The following is a 14,882-nucleotide window of genomic DNA, read 5'->3' as shown; positions in this document are numbered from 1 at the left end:
GACATGATGTCCCTTTTAAAGGAATCTGATTTCATGTCGGTCCAATAGAATTTCTTTACAATTTTCTAGGTTCAATGAACCTAGACATACTTAGTAACATGACACAAGAATCACCGTTAATGTGTTGGCATCGTCAAACAATTGGTGGATTGGTAACTCATCACAAAATGTCAGTTGGTAACTCATCACAGAGTATTACTGGTTCATACAAAATATCGGTTGCTAGTTTGACAAAAATGAAGACTGGTAAGAATGTGTTGTGCCGCTTTGCACCCTCGTACCACTTGTGATTTGCAAACCACTTGGGGTCGACATGTGGCTTCAAACCGGGAAACACATTCTGCAAAATCACTACTAGTCTAAAGACTAGAATACAACATACTGGTCGGAACAAATACCCATTGAGCATGACCTCATACATATAAAGGGGATCTCAATACAAGTGTATGTCCATCAATGAAAATCACAACATAAACATCAAAAATGCCAACAATCTCCCCCTTTGGCATTGATGGCAACACTTAGGAAAATAAAATTTTGACATCTAAGTGTTTTACAACAAAAACTTGCCATTTGACAAAATTGCTCCCCCTAAGCATATACACTATCCCTTAATCAACAGAGTGTATAGAAATTTTGCATTCAGAGCATAATTATCAGAGCATATAGCATATATCACAGCATATATCAAAATTTCAAAATTTTAAAACCATATACTTCTCCCCCTTTGCCAACAATGACAAAGTACCACTGAAAAACCTATTTCCATATATATATAAAAGAGTTTATGACAATAATGAATAATACTTGTCAAAAACCACTTTATAGTCCTGCAAAAATTGTTTCATGGAACAAGACCAGGACTCATGTAGGGAGGTCACCACTTCCTTTTCTATCTGCATTTGTGATACCTATTCCTCCTTGGCATCTATTGTGCTCAGTTCTTGTGTGACTGTCAGGGCATCCAGGTTCAAATAGCATTTCTGGAGAATTTGCAGTCGTGGAAGTAATACCAGTTGAAGCTCTTGCAAATCCCTAGACCTTGTGCTGATCTCTTGCTTTATCTTGGCTGACTGGATCTGGAACCGATGAACGGTTTGCCCATATGCTGCAAAGGAGTCGTAAGGAGTCTTGAATGTGCTTAAGTAGGACTGTAAGTCCATTTGAAGCTGTTGCTTCTTGGCTAGCACATCATCATAGAACAGATGAGGTTGATAGATTTTGCTGAGTAGCAAGTTTCCCTCATCCAAGGCACTCCTTATGTCCTTTTGATCCTTTAACAGTTCAGTCCTAAGCTCATTTAATTTCTTCACGAGAGCAACATTAAGAGCCTTTTGGTGCTCTTTCTTTACATTGGCCTCTACTGCTTCTTCTAGACCCTGCACCTGATCATCCACTAAAGTACACAGAAGTTTGAGTTGTGCTAGTGATGAATCAGTGTTAGGAAGATTAGTACCAGGGATTAAACCGATAAGTGTGTCTACAGTTGCCTGAATGATGTCCTATTCCTTTTTCCTACGAATGATCTCAAGGCGCTCTTGAGCAACCTTGATGCTCTGCATAAGCTCTGACTCACTTGTAGATTGGAGATCAATAGGACTAGAGAGATCAACTGGTGAGGGTTGACTTCTGGTTGCCTTCGGAGTCTCCACCTGAGAGCTTTTTGCCACTTCTCATTCCTTGTCTTCTTCATCTTTCTTCTTTTCCACTTCTCTTCTCTTCTCTTCTTCCTTGTCTTCTTCTACCTTTTTCTTCTCCTCTACTCTCCTCTTCTACTCTTCCTTTTCTTCTTCTTCCCTCTTCTTCTTCTTCTCTTCCTCTTCCTTTTTCTTCTCTTCCTCTTCCTTCTTCTTCTTCTCCTCTTCTTTCTTCTTCTTTTCTTCCTCTTCCTTCTTTCTCTTTTCTTCTTCTTCCTTCTTCTTCTTTTCTTCCTTATCCTCTTCTTCTTTCTTCTTCCTTTCTTCTTCTTGCTTCTTCTTCTCTTCATCTTTTATTTTCTCCTCTTCCTCTTTTCTCTTCTCTTCCTCTTTTTCCTATTTCTCATCTTCATCCTTCTTCTTTTTCTCTTCCTGTTCTTTTGCCGCTTGCTGTGTGTCCACATTTTGTTTCCTGACTTGTCATGGGTAGCCAGTTGCATGAATTGTCTGAAAAAATGCTTCATTCTGGTGCAAGAAAAGGTGAACTAGGAATGAGGCGAACTTGAACTGCCAAAAATAATGGAATTCAGCTAGTTTCTTTACCATCTCTCTGGCTATAAAAATAGAGAATTCAAAATGAAAAGGCCCTTTCTGCTTCCAGCACTTGAAAAAGAAGCCCATCATAGGAGCAGTGATCTCTCAGTTGTTATCGTGACCACATAAGCATGCAAGAGTTGAGGAAATATCCTTGAGGTCATCATGCCTCAAGTCACTATAGGATAGAGGGAGTCTTGGAGGTCCATTTGATGAACTTCAATTCAGCATGCCATGAGAGAAAGAGACAATATCTCTTCTAGTGATCTAATAATCATCCATGGCACTTTTAGTGAACACTTCCATTCCGTCAAAAATGGGACAACACATCATATCTCTCATAGCCTTTGGGGTTAGGACTACTTTCAGAAAAGAGCTATGAATTGAAAAATAAATGGGGTCAAACCTACTAGCACATGCAACCACAAACTCTAGACAATGTGGGACCATGGGGACCATGAATTGAGGAGCGCCACTATTCCATAAATTGACTGTTGTAGATTGTCGCTCATTTCTATGATTTACCATTTTGCCGCAAGTGGCCTCTCTGAGGTTTCTAGGCTTCTTGTGAAGTTCAGGCTCAATAACATTCTTTAGAGAATCTATCATCACCACCGGGTTGTGGGTGACCATCTTGGATTTATCTTTGGTTCCTGGATATTCTAGTTTTGGGGGCATGGCGTGAGAGGAATATGAGATCTCCCCAAATACATCTACCAACAATTTTCCTCAGGGAGTTTCTTCCATCTCCATCTTCTGTAAGAGGGCTTTTCTTTCTGACACTTCTAAAGCTTTTTAGCACTTGGGGTTGTAAAATGAACAATATGATGAGTTCTTTTGGAGGCCTTCTTCCTTAAATGTGTCGCATGCCTAGATCTTTGTAAAAAAAGACATTTAATGATGAGCACCTATCTGCACGTATGCCAGTTCATTTTCTAGTTGCAATTAATTCTTAAAAAGAACGAGTGTCACCATCTATGATTCCCAAGAAAATGCCTATTCAGTCCACCACTACTTAGAGCCACTTGAGATGATCTTCTTGTTCGGACAAATCTCCAAATTAAGGAGAGTATCAATAGCCAACAAAGCTCACATGAGTTAAAACAAACCTGTAGGTGTTATGGCCTAAACATGATGTACCTATATATATGTGTGGCATCTGAGGACATCTCTTCTCTTTCTTCTCTCCATGAGCTCATAGCTTTTCTATTTGTGGTTCATGGTCTAATGCATGGTCTTGCTCCTTTTATGTGATTACAGGTGTTCTTGTGATGGAATTTCAAGAATGATATTAGTGGTTGAGATATTTTGATTATCAAGGTCTCTTCAGCTAGTTGACTTGAGGTCTTTGTCTGGTTTTTAGCTTTTGTGTTGTGTGTCTTTTGCCTTTTGTCTTTGTTTGTCTTTGTTTGCCTTTTTTGTCTTTGTCTTGTTTTGTGTTCCCTTGCATGTGATTCTATGAATTAAGATCCTAATATTGGGGGCTTGGTTCCTTGAAATTAGTGATGTCTTATCTCCTTGTGATCTCACTCGTAATTTCCCATTTCTCTTTCATCTTTCATCCATTTTATCATGACTATTTGCATAGGCTAATACTCCCATTAATGTGGGGGCTAAATGTATCATCATAAACTGTCACTGGTCCAATTTACATCTCATGTTTGTGCTTCCACTTTAGCATGCTCTATCTCCATCCCTTCTCTAGGTTTGATTTGTGCTAATTACCCAACTTTTATGTCATGAGCAACCTATTGTGGGTCCCACATAATTGTACCCACCTCCTTGACACCTTACCTTGGTCCCCTTTATAATGGGACTGGGACATTGTACATCTTGTTCTAGACCATGGCACCCTAAAATGTTATGGTCCCCCTCAAAGGGGCCCAAATTTGAAATAGGGTAGGTGTTGTACTTAACCAACAAGAATTCATCCCCGTGACTATACATGACCATTGGAGGTTGGCCTAATCAGTAATTTACCTAGAAACCCCTATATAAAGACATTTTATCAACCTATTTTCATCTATGAAAATCTAAGACTCCATCCCATTATTCATGCATCCATGAAGCATTCATTATCAAGAATTTTTCAGAGGTCTTCAAGGTTACATATTCATCCTTCAACCATTGTGGAGTAGAATTTAATGAATCTTGTGCTTGCATGTGTGTGTGATTAGGATTTTTCATGTTCGTGTGTTTGTCATGCAATTACATACAACATGTGTGATTACATTCAAAGAGAAAAGCCTCATCATCAATAATTGCAAATCTGAGGTATATCTATTTAGCATTTATTTGGTATTTAAATTATTTTATTCAAGGTTGATTCCTAAACTCGAGTTTGAAATAGGAAAACCTCTATTCCCAACAATTTTCCCTTTCTTTCTATGTGCAAGAATCAAGTACAGAGATGTGTTCAGGAGGATAGATAGAATTCATAAAGACAAACAGGTTCAACTTCCAATAGTGATAAATTTGGAGGACCATGGAAAATTAATATGACCCAGTCCCGAAAAATTAGGTTGAACTTCTAGGAATAGATTTGAAACATATTCTTTTTATTAGATCTGAGTTGTTGGCTCCATACGACATCTATAGCTCACTATTTCTACCAGATCACTTCATTTAACACTTATTTTGCCCTAATCTTTAACAATCAATTCAATTTAATTTAAGGAGGATAAATCCCTATCAAAAGGAACGTGGAATCTTATCAAAATTTTGGTCTTGCAAGGTTAGATCTATTAGATTCTTCTCCTCTTTAATGTAATGGTTAATTAGGTCATTTAGTGGTTTTATTATCTTAATTTAACCCTAACCCTAATTTTCCACCATTACATGTAATTGTTGTCATTGATAACTAAGTGTTGTAATTGATATCAACCCTCAAACTTGTGTGTTGTTATTAATTATTTGATGATTGGTTGGATGGTGTAGATATGATGATAGATATTGTTGGAGTTGTAGAGATGAAGATGATAGAGATAGTTGAAGTTGTTGTAGAAGTGATGATGAAGTTGTTGTTCTTATTCAAGGTGGATGGTGTAGAGATTATAATAAAGATTATTAAGGTTGTTGTTGAGATGGATATGTTTCTATCAACCTACTACTTGTGTGTTGTCATTAATTATATGGTATGATGAATTTTATAATATGGGGAGATTATTGGCAAGAGTTGTTACTACATTTTTCTTGATGATTGAAAGTGTTCCTTGTTGTGGGTATCTGCCTTCTTGGTGCTAATTTTTGGATTGTTGGGGAGATTATTGGATTTGGTTGTTCATTATTGCTGCTAGGATATGTTGTTGTCATCGATGTCAACATATTCCTAAGGTTTATTCCAGTGTTTGGGAAGATCTTCTGATCTTGTTTGGTAGTTTAGTTATGTTGATCATTGTTTTGCAAAATCTTGTATTTCCTCCAGTATATTCCGGTGTAATCAAATCTTGTGCTAATATTTTGGGATATTGTTTGGGATGATCTTATGTATCTTCATTTCAGATGGTTTGTGATCTGGTGCCTTGCAACTTATCCTTCTTTGTGGTAGTTGTTGATTGGTTGTGTTCTTGAGCTTTCTGATGTTTATCGATGAAGATTTGATAACTGGTGCTAGTGCAGTTGTTGGTGATGATTCTAACATGCTTGCTCATGTTTCCTAGTCATATCCTACTTGTTTTGTTGATCAGTATTGATTGTTGTGCAAGTTTTTGGTGGTTTCTATCAACCGGTATTGATTTTCGTGTTATGTCATATTTCTGGTGGTGTAGCATGTTGTGGTTGATCTTGGCATGATTTCTGGTGGATGTGATCATTTGGAAATTGGAATTAGGCCCATGCTATGTAATGTAAAGCATTATATTGGTCTAGTGATTGATCTTTGTATCATTTAATGTATTTTTTTGTAATTATGAGTTGAGGGTTGAGGGTTTACCTAACCTTGTTATCAAGTTTGATGAATTGTATATATATGTGAATTATCCACTTAGTTTTGGTGTCGATATTGTGTTTGCATTATCAGAGAGAGGTGAATGTGTGAAAAATAGATTTATCATTCAATGAAGTGTTGAGGTGAGATTGGTGTTCTAAAGAAGACACTTGTGCTTAACCGGAACTATCATCAGGCATTTGTAGATGTTATCATTGAAGTCCATTTCTTCCAAATTTTAGTTTGAATCATATTGTAAGTCAATGAGACTTCCCTGAGGGTTGTAGCCTTCCAGGAAAATATCTTTTGAGTAGTGAGCTCTAGGCAGTGTGCCTGAATGCATGTGCATTCCCCATTGTAATATTTTCACATACTACTGTAGAGTATCATCTTATTGTGGGTAGGTTCCCACCATGGTTTCTCCCTTAACTTGGCTTTCCATGTCAAAAATATTGGTGTTGTATGTTGTGATGTCAATTTTCTTATCTGTTCATTGCTGCAGTTTATCAATTTTGTTTTGAAGTTTAATTTTTTAATATGGTGAAGACTGATTCACACCCCCCTCTCAGTCTTCCCTCATAATTGCTGCTAACAATTGGTATTAGAGCTAGATCCTTTGGTAGAAGCTTAACCACTTGAGAAATTTTGGGATGGTAGCTCAAGGTGCAATATTTAAGAAGGATAGTCCAAGATTTGATGGAAGTAACTATGCTATATTGAAGGACCAGATGGAAGTGCACTTGAAATGCCTTGGTGAAAATTATTAGTATATTACAAAGAATATCTATGTTTTTCCTCAAAATGGACCATCCACTCCCAATGAGGTTAAGGAAGGAAAATATAACATCAGAATGAAGGAAGCATTTCTTAGTGCCCTGACTGATTCTAAGATGAAAAATGTAATGGGACTTGAGACCGCACATGAGATTTGGATAAAGCTTGAGATCCTGTATGAAGGTGATAAACAAGTGAAAGTTGCTAAGTTGTAGAGTTTAAAAGGAAAGTATCAGACATTGAAGATGGGAGATGATGAGAACATGCACTCTTTTATGGCTAAGGTGAATGACCTTTTCCTAGGTATTAGATATGTCGGTGGAACCATTAAGGAAGATGAAATTGTTGCTAAGGTGTTGAGATCTATGCCTCCTTCCTATAAGCATAAGGTTGTTGCTATTGATGAGATCCGGAGTGTGACTATAATAACAAGAGATATGTTGGTTGGAAAACTTGTTGCATTTGAGCTGAGTGAATTTGGAGAATCACTTGGAAAGTCTGAGACAACATTTAGAGCATCAACATCTATATTTGGTAAGAAGAAATATGATCCTGATGAGTGTAGAGTATCTATATATGAAAAAGAAAGAAGAGAAATAGCAGAGCAAGAGAGATAGATTGACGAGATTGAAGAATTGATTTCCTGGAGATTGCCTAAAGGTGCCGGTAAATATGATGGAAAGTTTCCCTTGAAATTTTTTTCTTGTAATAAGATAGGAAATTTTGCTTCTAGGTGTCTTGAGAGAATGACTAAGTATGACAGACATGGTAAGTTTGATAAGCATCATAGGAATGATAGCTATGAGAAGCATGAAAAGTATGATAAGCCTTATAAGTCTAACCGAAAGTTTAGGATTCAGAAGAATTGTTATTATGTTGTAGATGAAGGTGTTACAAATGATGAATCAGAAGGAGATGAAGTTGTGTTTATTGTCATTAAAGAAGATAGACCTATACCTATTGATTCCACTAGCTATTTTGTTGAGGAGAAAGCTTTGGCTGCTAAGGTAGAAGAAAAGGGTGAATGGGTGATTGATAGTGGTTGTTCACATCATATGACTGGTGATAAAAAAAAATTTGTAAGCATGGAAAGGTATGATGGTGGAATAGTTAGATTTGGAGATGATAAAGCCTGTGTGATCCGTGGGAGAGGTTCTATTTCTTTTGATAGTAAGCATAACACTGATGATGTCTTGTACGTTGAAGGTTTGAAGCAAATTCTTTTGAGTGTTGGATAGATGGTTGATAAGGGTTATAATATACAATTCAAGGATGGTAAATGCAAGATCTTGAATCCCTCTAGTATAGAGATTGCATCCAGAACTAAGATTGAAGCTAACATTTTTCATTTGAATGTTGGTGAGAAAATTTGTTTGATTGCTAAGATAGATGAGAGTTGGCTGTGGCATAGAAGGATGTGTCATGTAAAATTTGATTCATTGATTAAGATCAGTTCTACACAAGTTGTTAGAGATCTGCCTAATATTGTTAAACCTATTAATCCAATATGTAAGGAATGTCTGTTGGGTAAGAAAACAAGGATTTCTTTTAAGAATAAACTGTATACATCTGATGGGTTGCTGGATCTTGTGCATACTGACCTATGTGGACCTAAAAATGTTAGAAGTGTGCAGTGTGATAGATAATTTATGTTGCTAATTGATGATTATTCCAGGATGATGTGGGTTGTCTTTTTGAAGGAAAAATCATAAGCATTTGAGAAATTCAAGATATTCAAAGATAAAGTTGAAACTGAGTTTGGATTGAAGCTAAAATGTCTGAGATCTGATAGAGGTGGATAATTCTATTCCGGTGAGTTCAATTCATTCTGTGAGATGTATGGAATTAGAAGACAACTATCTACTCCTAGAACCCCACAGTAGAATGGAGTTGTTGAGAGAAAGAACTGTATTGTTTTGGATGTTGCAAGAACTATGTTTATTGAAGGAAATGTTACAAAGGTCTACTAGAGAGAAGCTATTAGCACTGTAGTCTATACATTTAACAAATTTCGTATCAAAGGTGATACCAGTAAGACCGCTTATGAGGTTTGGTTTGTTCATGTTCCTACTATGAAACATTTCAAAGCTTTTTGGTAGAAAATGTTATATCAAGAGAGATGAGGATATTGGAAATTTTGATGCTAGAAGTGATGAAGGTATCTTTTTGGGATATTCCACAAAGAGTGAAGCCTACTGGTGTTATAACAAGAGATTGGGAAAGATAGTTGAGAGTGAAAATGTGAAGGTGGATGAGAACCTTGGGAAGGAGATCAAAGATTATGATGATGGTCAACATGTTGTATTAGTTCCTATTCAGCCTGAAGAGCCTAAGAAAAATGATTTGGTAGAGACTGTTAATTCGGATGTTACTGCTGTTGGTGACAATGTGTAGGAACCTAAGGATCAAAACAAATAAAAGACTATGAGGTATGTTAAATTAAATTAATCTGAGAATAAAATTATTGGTGATAAGAATAAAGGTGTGATGACTAGAAGAAGTTTAGTTGTAGAAGAAGTATGTTTGATTTCTAAAATTGAGCCTAAAGATGTTGTTGAAGCCTGTAAAGATGATAACTAGATAAGAGCCATGGAAGAAGAGTTAGATCATATTGAAAAGAATAACACTCAGGAAATTGTGCCTAGACCTAAGGATAAAAATGTTATTGGTACCAAATAGGTTTTTAGGAACAAATTGAATGAAGCCAATGAAGTAGTTAGAAATAAAGCTAGACTGGTTTGCAAAGGATATTCACAGCAAGAAGGAATTGATTATGAAGAAAAATTTTCTCCAGTTGCCAAAATTGAAGTTTTTAGACTATTACTTTCTTATGTTGCTTATAAAGATTTCAAGGTATATCACATGGATGTCAAGTCTGCATTTTTGAATGGTGATCTAGAGGAAGAAGTTTACATTGAGAAACTTGATGAATTTTCACTGTCGGATGATGGAGACATGGTATGTAAGTTGAAGAAAGAACTTTATGGATTGAAACAAGCTCCTAGAGCCTGGTATGCTAGATTAGACAAATGCTTGTTGAAATTGGGATTTACTAAAGGTGTTGATGATAGTAATCTGTACTTTAAGATTGAAAATGATAACATTTTGATTGTTGAAGTCTTTGTTGATGACATTATCTTTGGTGGTGATGATGATATGAGTATGAAGTTTATGGTGATATGCAGAAAGAATTTGAGATGTCTATGATTCGTGAGATGAACTTTTTCTTAGGTTTGCAAATTGCACAAACAAGAAAATGTATCTTTATATCTCAAACTAAGTATGTGAAGGAACTGTTGAAGAATTTTGCACTAGATGATTCCAAACTGGTTGGAACTCCTATGGTGACTAGTTGTAAATTGTCCAAAACTGATGAATCCCTGAAAGCTAATCAAAGCTTGTACAGATCTATGGTTGATGGACTGCTATATCTTACTCAGACTATGCCTAACATTATACATGTTGTGTGTATGGCCGCTAGATATCAAATTGATCCAAAGGAAATTCATGTCACTGTTGTTAAGAGGATATTCAAATATCTAAAAGGGATTGTGTATTATTGTTTATGGTATCCAAATAATGTTGAAGTCATGTTGTGTGCCTACACTAATGCAGATTGGGCTGCTTATGTTGATGACCGAAAGAGTACTATCTATGGTGTATTCTTTTTAGGTAAGAAGTTGGTTTCTTGGGCCAGTAAGAATCAGGAATCAGTACCCTTATCTACTTCTGAAGCTGAGTATATTGTTGTTGCTGGTAATTGCACTCAAATAGTTTAGATGAAGCAAATGTTGAAATATATCAGAGTTATTCATGATGAGCCTACTGTTATATATTGTGATAATTCTAGTGCTATAAACATGTCAAAGAATCTGGTGCAACATTCAAAGACTAAGCATATATCAATCAAATACAATTACTTTAGAGAGAAAGTCTATGAAGGGAAGGTGAAGTTGGAGTATGTATCTACAAAGGAACAAATTTCTGAGTTTTTCACTAAGCCTTTGCCTGTAGATACATTTATTTACTTGAGAGACAAGCTAGGGGTATCCACCCCTCCTGATGAGAACTAGATACATTGAGTTGCATCGATCTGGTGGATTTTAGAGCCTTATTCTTTTATCTGGATTGTTTTAGCGATGTTTCTCCTCTACTGGAGTAGTCTGTTGATTTGGTTGTGTATCCCAAGGGGAGAGAGATTCATGTTTCTGGTTTTTGGTTTTCTTTTTTGGAGATCTTTGGCATTTTTTTCAAAGGGGAAGAGAGATCATGTGAAAAATTGCATTATCTATCTTGATCTTAGTGGGTGTTTGCTGGCGATATCTTCTTTCTTTGCATTGACTGTTTTTCACATTCATATGTTGCCATCAATGCCAAAGGGGGAGATTGTTGGATTGTTTGGGAGATTGTTGGATTTGGTTGTTCATTGTTGCTGCTAGGATATGTTGTTGTCATTGATGTCAACATATTCTTGTGGTTTATTTTGGTGAGTTTGGGAAGATCTTCTAATTTGGTTTGGTAGTTTAGTTATGTTGATCACTGTTTTGCAGAATCTGGTATTTCCTCTGATATATTCCGGTGTGATTAGATCTTGTGCCGAGGTTCTGGGATATTGTTTGGGATGATCTTGTGTACCTTCATTTGAGATGGTTCATGATTTGGTGTCCCATAATTTATCCTTATTTGTGGCAGTTGTTGATTGGTTGTGTTCTTGAGCTTTCTGATGTTGATCGATAAAGATTAGATAAGTGGTGTTGGTGCAGCTGTTGGTGATGATTCTAACATTCTTGTTGGTGTTTCCTAGTCATGTCCTATTTGTTTTGGCTATTTGCATTGATTGTTGTGCAATTTTTTGGTGGTTTCTATCAACCAGTATTGATTTTCATGTTGTGCGGTATTTTTGGTGGTCTACCATGTTGCGATTGATCTTGGCATGATTTTCAATGGATGTGATCATTTGGAAATTTGAATTAGCTCCATGCTATGTAATTTAAATAATTATATTAGTTCTATGATTGATCTTTGGATCATGTAATGTAATTTTTTGTAATTATGAGTTAAGGGTTGAGGGTTTAGCCGACCTTTTTATCAAGGTTGATGAATTGTATATATATGTGTGAGTTATCCACTTAGTTTTAGTGTCGGTATTGTGTCTGCCTTATCAGAGAGAGGTGAATGTGTGAATAAGAGATTTATCATTCAACGAAGTATTGCAGTGAGATTGGTGTTGCAGAGCAGACAACTGTTCTTAACTAGAACTATAATCAGGCATTTGTAGATGCTATCATTGTAGTTCATTTCTTTCGGATTGTAGTTCAAATAATATTGTAAGTCAGTGAGACTTCCCTGAGGGTTGTAGCCTTTCGTGCAAATATCTTTTGAGCAGTGAGCTCTAGGCAGTGTGCCTAAATGCATGTGCATTCCCCATTGTAATATTTTCACATACTACTGTAGAATATCATCTTATTGTGGGTAGGTTCCCACCATGTTTTTCCCTTAACGAGGTTTTCCACATCAAAAATCTTGGTGTTGTGTGTTGTGTTGTTAATTTACTTATCTGTTCATTACTACAGTTTATCAATTTTGTTTTGGAGTTTAATTTTCTAATCCAGTGAAGACTGATTCACCCCCCCCTCTAAGTCTTCCCTCTTGATTGTTGTTAACACTAATGTCTACATTTAATATGTTATGTTAGTGTTAGGTGTTGTTTGTGATGCAAAGTGCAGATAATTAGATGAATGTGTAATGCAAATTATCTATGCTTGATGTCCACCCTCTTGGTGTTGATAGAAAACATGATATGGTGTCTGATAATATGTGATGTGGAGATAACTAGTATTGATACATGTCCTTATATTGATGTGGACAATTATTTTGCCATATATGCAATTGTGTGGAGATGTTGATAATGTCCTTGGTTGTATGTCCACCATCTATTTGGTGTTGATGTCTCACCATGTATGATGATGATAATTTTTCATTGAAGATCAAATATAATGAATTATTTTTTCTCTTGTACATCTATGGTAGTAATGGGGATGATGATCATGATTGAGAATAGAGATGATAACATAATGTTATCATACTAAGATAAGGATTAGAAGCATGATATTGATATCATATTGATCTATGAGGATTAGAAGTATTAAGATAAGGATTAGAATCATGCTAATAATATGTGTATGATGGTGATGATCTTGTGTATGGCACAAGATGGTAGCTACTTCTGAGAGTGAAATTGATGTTAGGGTTCCCACAGATAAAGAGAGGGGGGGGGGGGTGAATCAGTATCTGACCGGTAGTCAAATTTTCTTAGGTTAAAACATAAAGAACATAAAGTAGCAGTGTACCGGTATGCAAGAATTAATGTAATAAACAGAATCAAAAACATCCACATGAAAAGAACACCATAACACAAGATGTTTAATGAGGAAACCCAGTGTGGGAAAAACCTCAGTGGGATTTGTGACCCACAATATTCACTTATTGTCCAATAAGAGAATATTACTTACAATAGGGGCCTGCACATGTAGGAAGGCCAATTGCCTAGAGCTCACTGCTTAATGAGAAGTCACACTGACTTACAATGAGGTTTATACTAATCCAATGATTTGTACTGCTTTACAATAGCATCTCCAATGCCAGATTTAGTACCAGTTCTAACTCTATTCTTTACACATACCCTTGACCTATAATTCGCACATTAGGTCTGCCTAATAATTTTCTTTTTTTTGTTCACTTACTTACCTTTTTAATTGTCTACAATGATCTTCTTTATATACAAGAGTCATTTTACAATTTGCCAAGTTGGCTTACAATAATAAACAAAATATTACATATCAAAAAAATTTGTTGGCCTCTGTGCCAGTATACATCTTTTCTTCTATGCCAGTGCCGGTGCTGGTGTAGAGTGATCTTGTTGATGCCGGTGCACTATCTTGCTTGAATAATTCTTTGCTAGTATGATGTTTTGCTAGTGCCATAGGATTGCAAGGTTTCCATCAATGACAAACCTTCAATCACACACAATGTCTCATTAGAGTGTCCATATGCCAACAATCTCCCCCTTTGGCATTGATGGCAACACTCATGAGAAATTTCAAAAAGGTGTCCAAAAATGTGTAGACCAAAAAATTTACAAAAAATATGAGGGGCTCCCCCTGAGCATATGATTCCTGTCTTTGAATTTTCTCATCCTACTACTCCCCCTTTGGCATCAATGACAAAGGTTGTCAAGATGTTAGTAGAGTTTGTAGATATACCGATCCATATCCTCAACCTTGTAGTTGGGTAGTTATTATCTAAAAAAGATCACTCAAAATTAAGTTTATACTATCCATAAACTTTTTGCTATCTTTTATTGCTATTTCAGTCCTCTTCACAGTACCGGTGAGATGTTGTAATTGCTCTGCCGGTGTTTTACTTCCCGATGTTAATGCCTCTGAGATTTCCTTTCATAGAGATGCTAGATAGTCCAATCTTGGACTCAGTTTAGATCTCAAGTGTTTTGCCTTATTTATTATTGTCTCTTTCTCTTCCTCCTGTTTAAGTAATTCTGCCTCAAAATTTGCTAACTTGTTTTCAAAAACAGATAGTGAATCTGGTGAGTTGACAAAATTGTCTACAAGCTTGTTTATCTCTTCCTGTGTCTTGCTTATTTTCTTGTCTATATCTACAGTCAGGAAGTTTTTTTTGCATGTGTCTTTGTACAGGTTTTTGTACTCTTTTAACAAACTACACAGTTCCATTAGAAGTGTGTCAAAGTCTCTATTACACTTCTTAATTTCTTCCTCAAAGAGTTTTTGTTTCTCCTTTTCTACAATGTCCTTTACAAATTCTAACTATATTTTCTCAATATTTCTAGAAATGTATTTACATAATGTATCCAACTGTCCTAAAGAATATTTATTATCTATATTACAATCAAGAGCGATTATCTTCAAAATTGGTAT

The sequence above is a fragment of the Cryptomeria japonica genome, chromosome 8 (genome assembly GCF_030272615.1).
Source record: "Cryptomeria japonica chromosome 8, Sugi_1.0, whole genome shotgun sequence".
In the NCBI taxonomy this organism is placed as follows: Eukaryota; Viridiplantae; Streptophyta; class Pinopsida; order Cupressales; family Cupressaceae; genus Cryptomeria; species Cryptomeria japonica.
Note: the sequence above shows the minus strand (reverse complement) of the source record.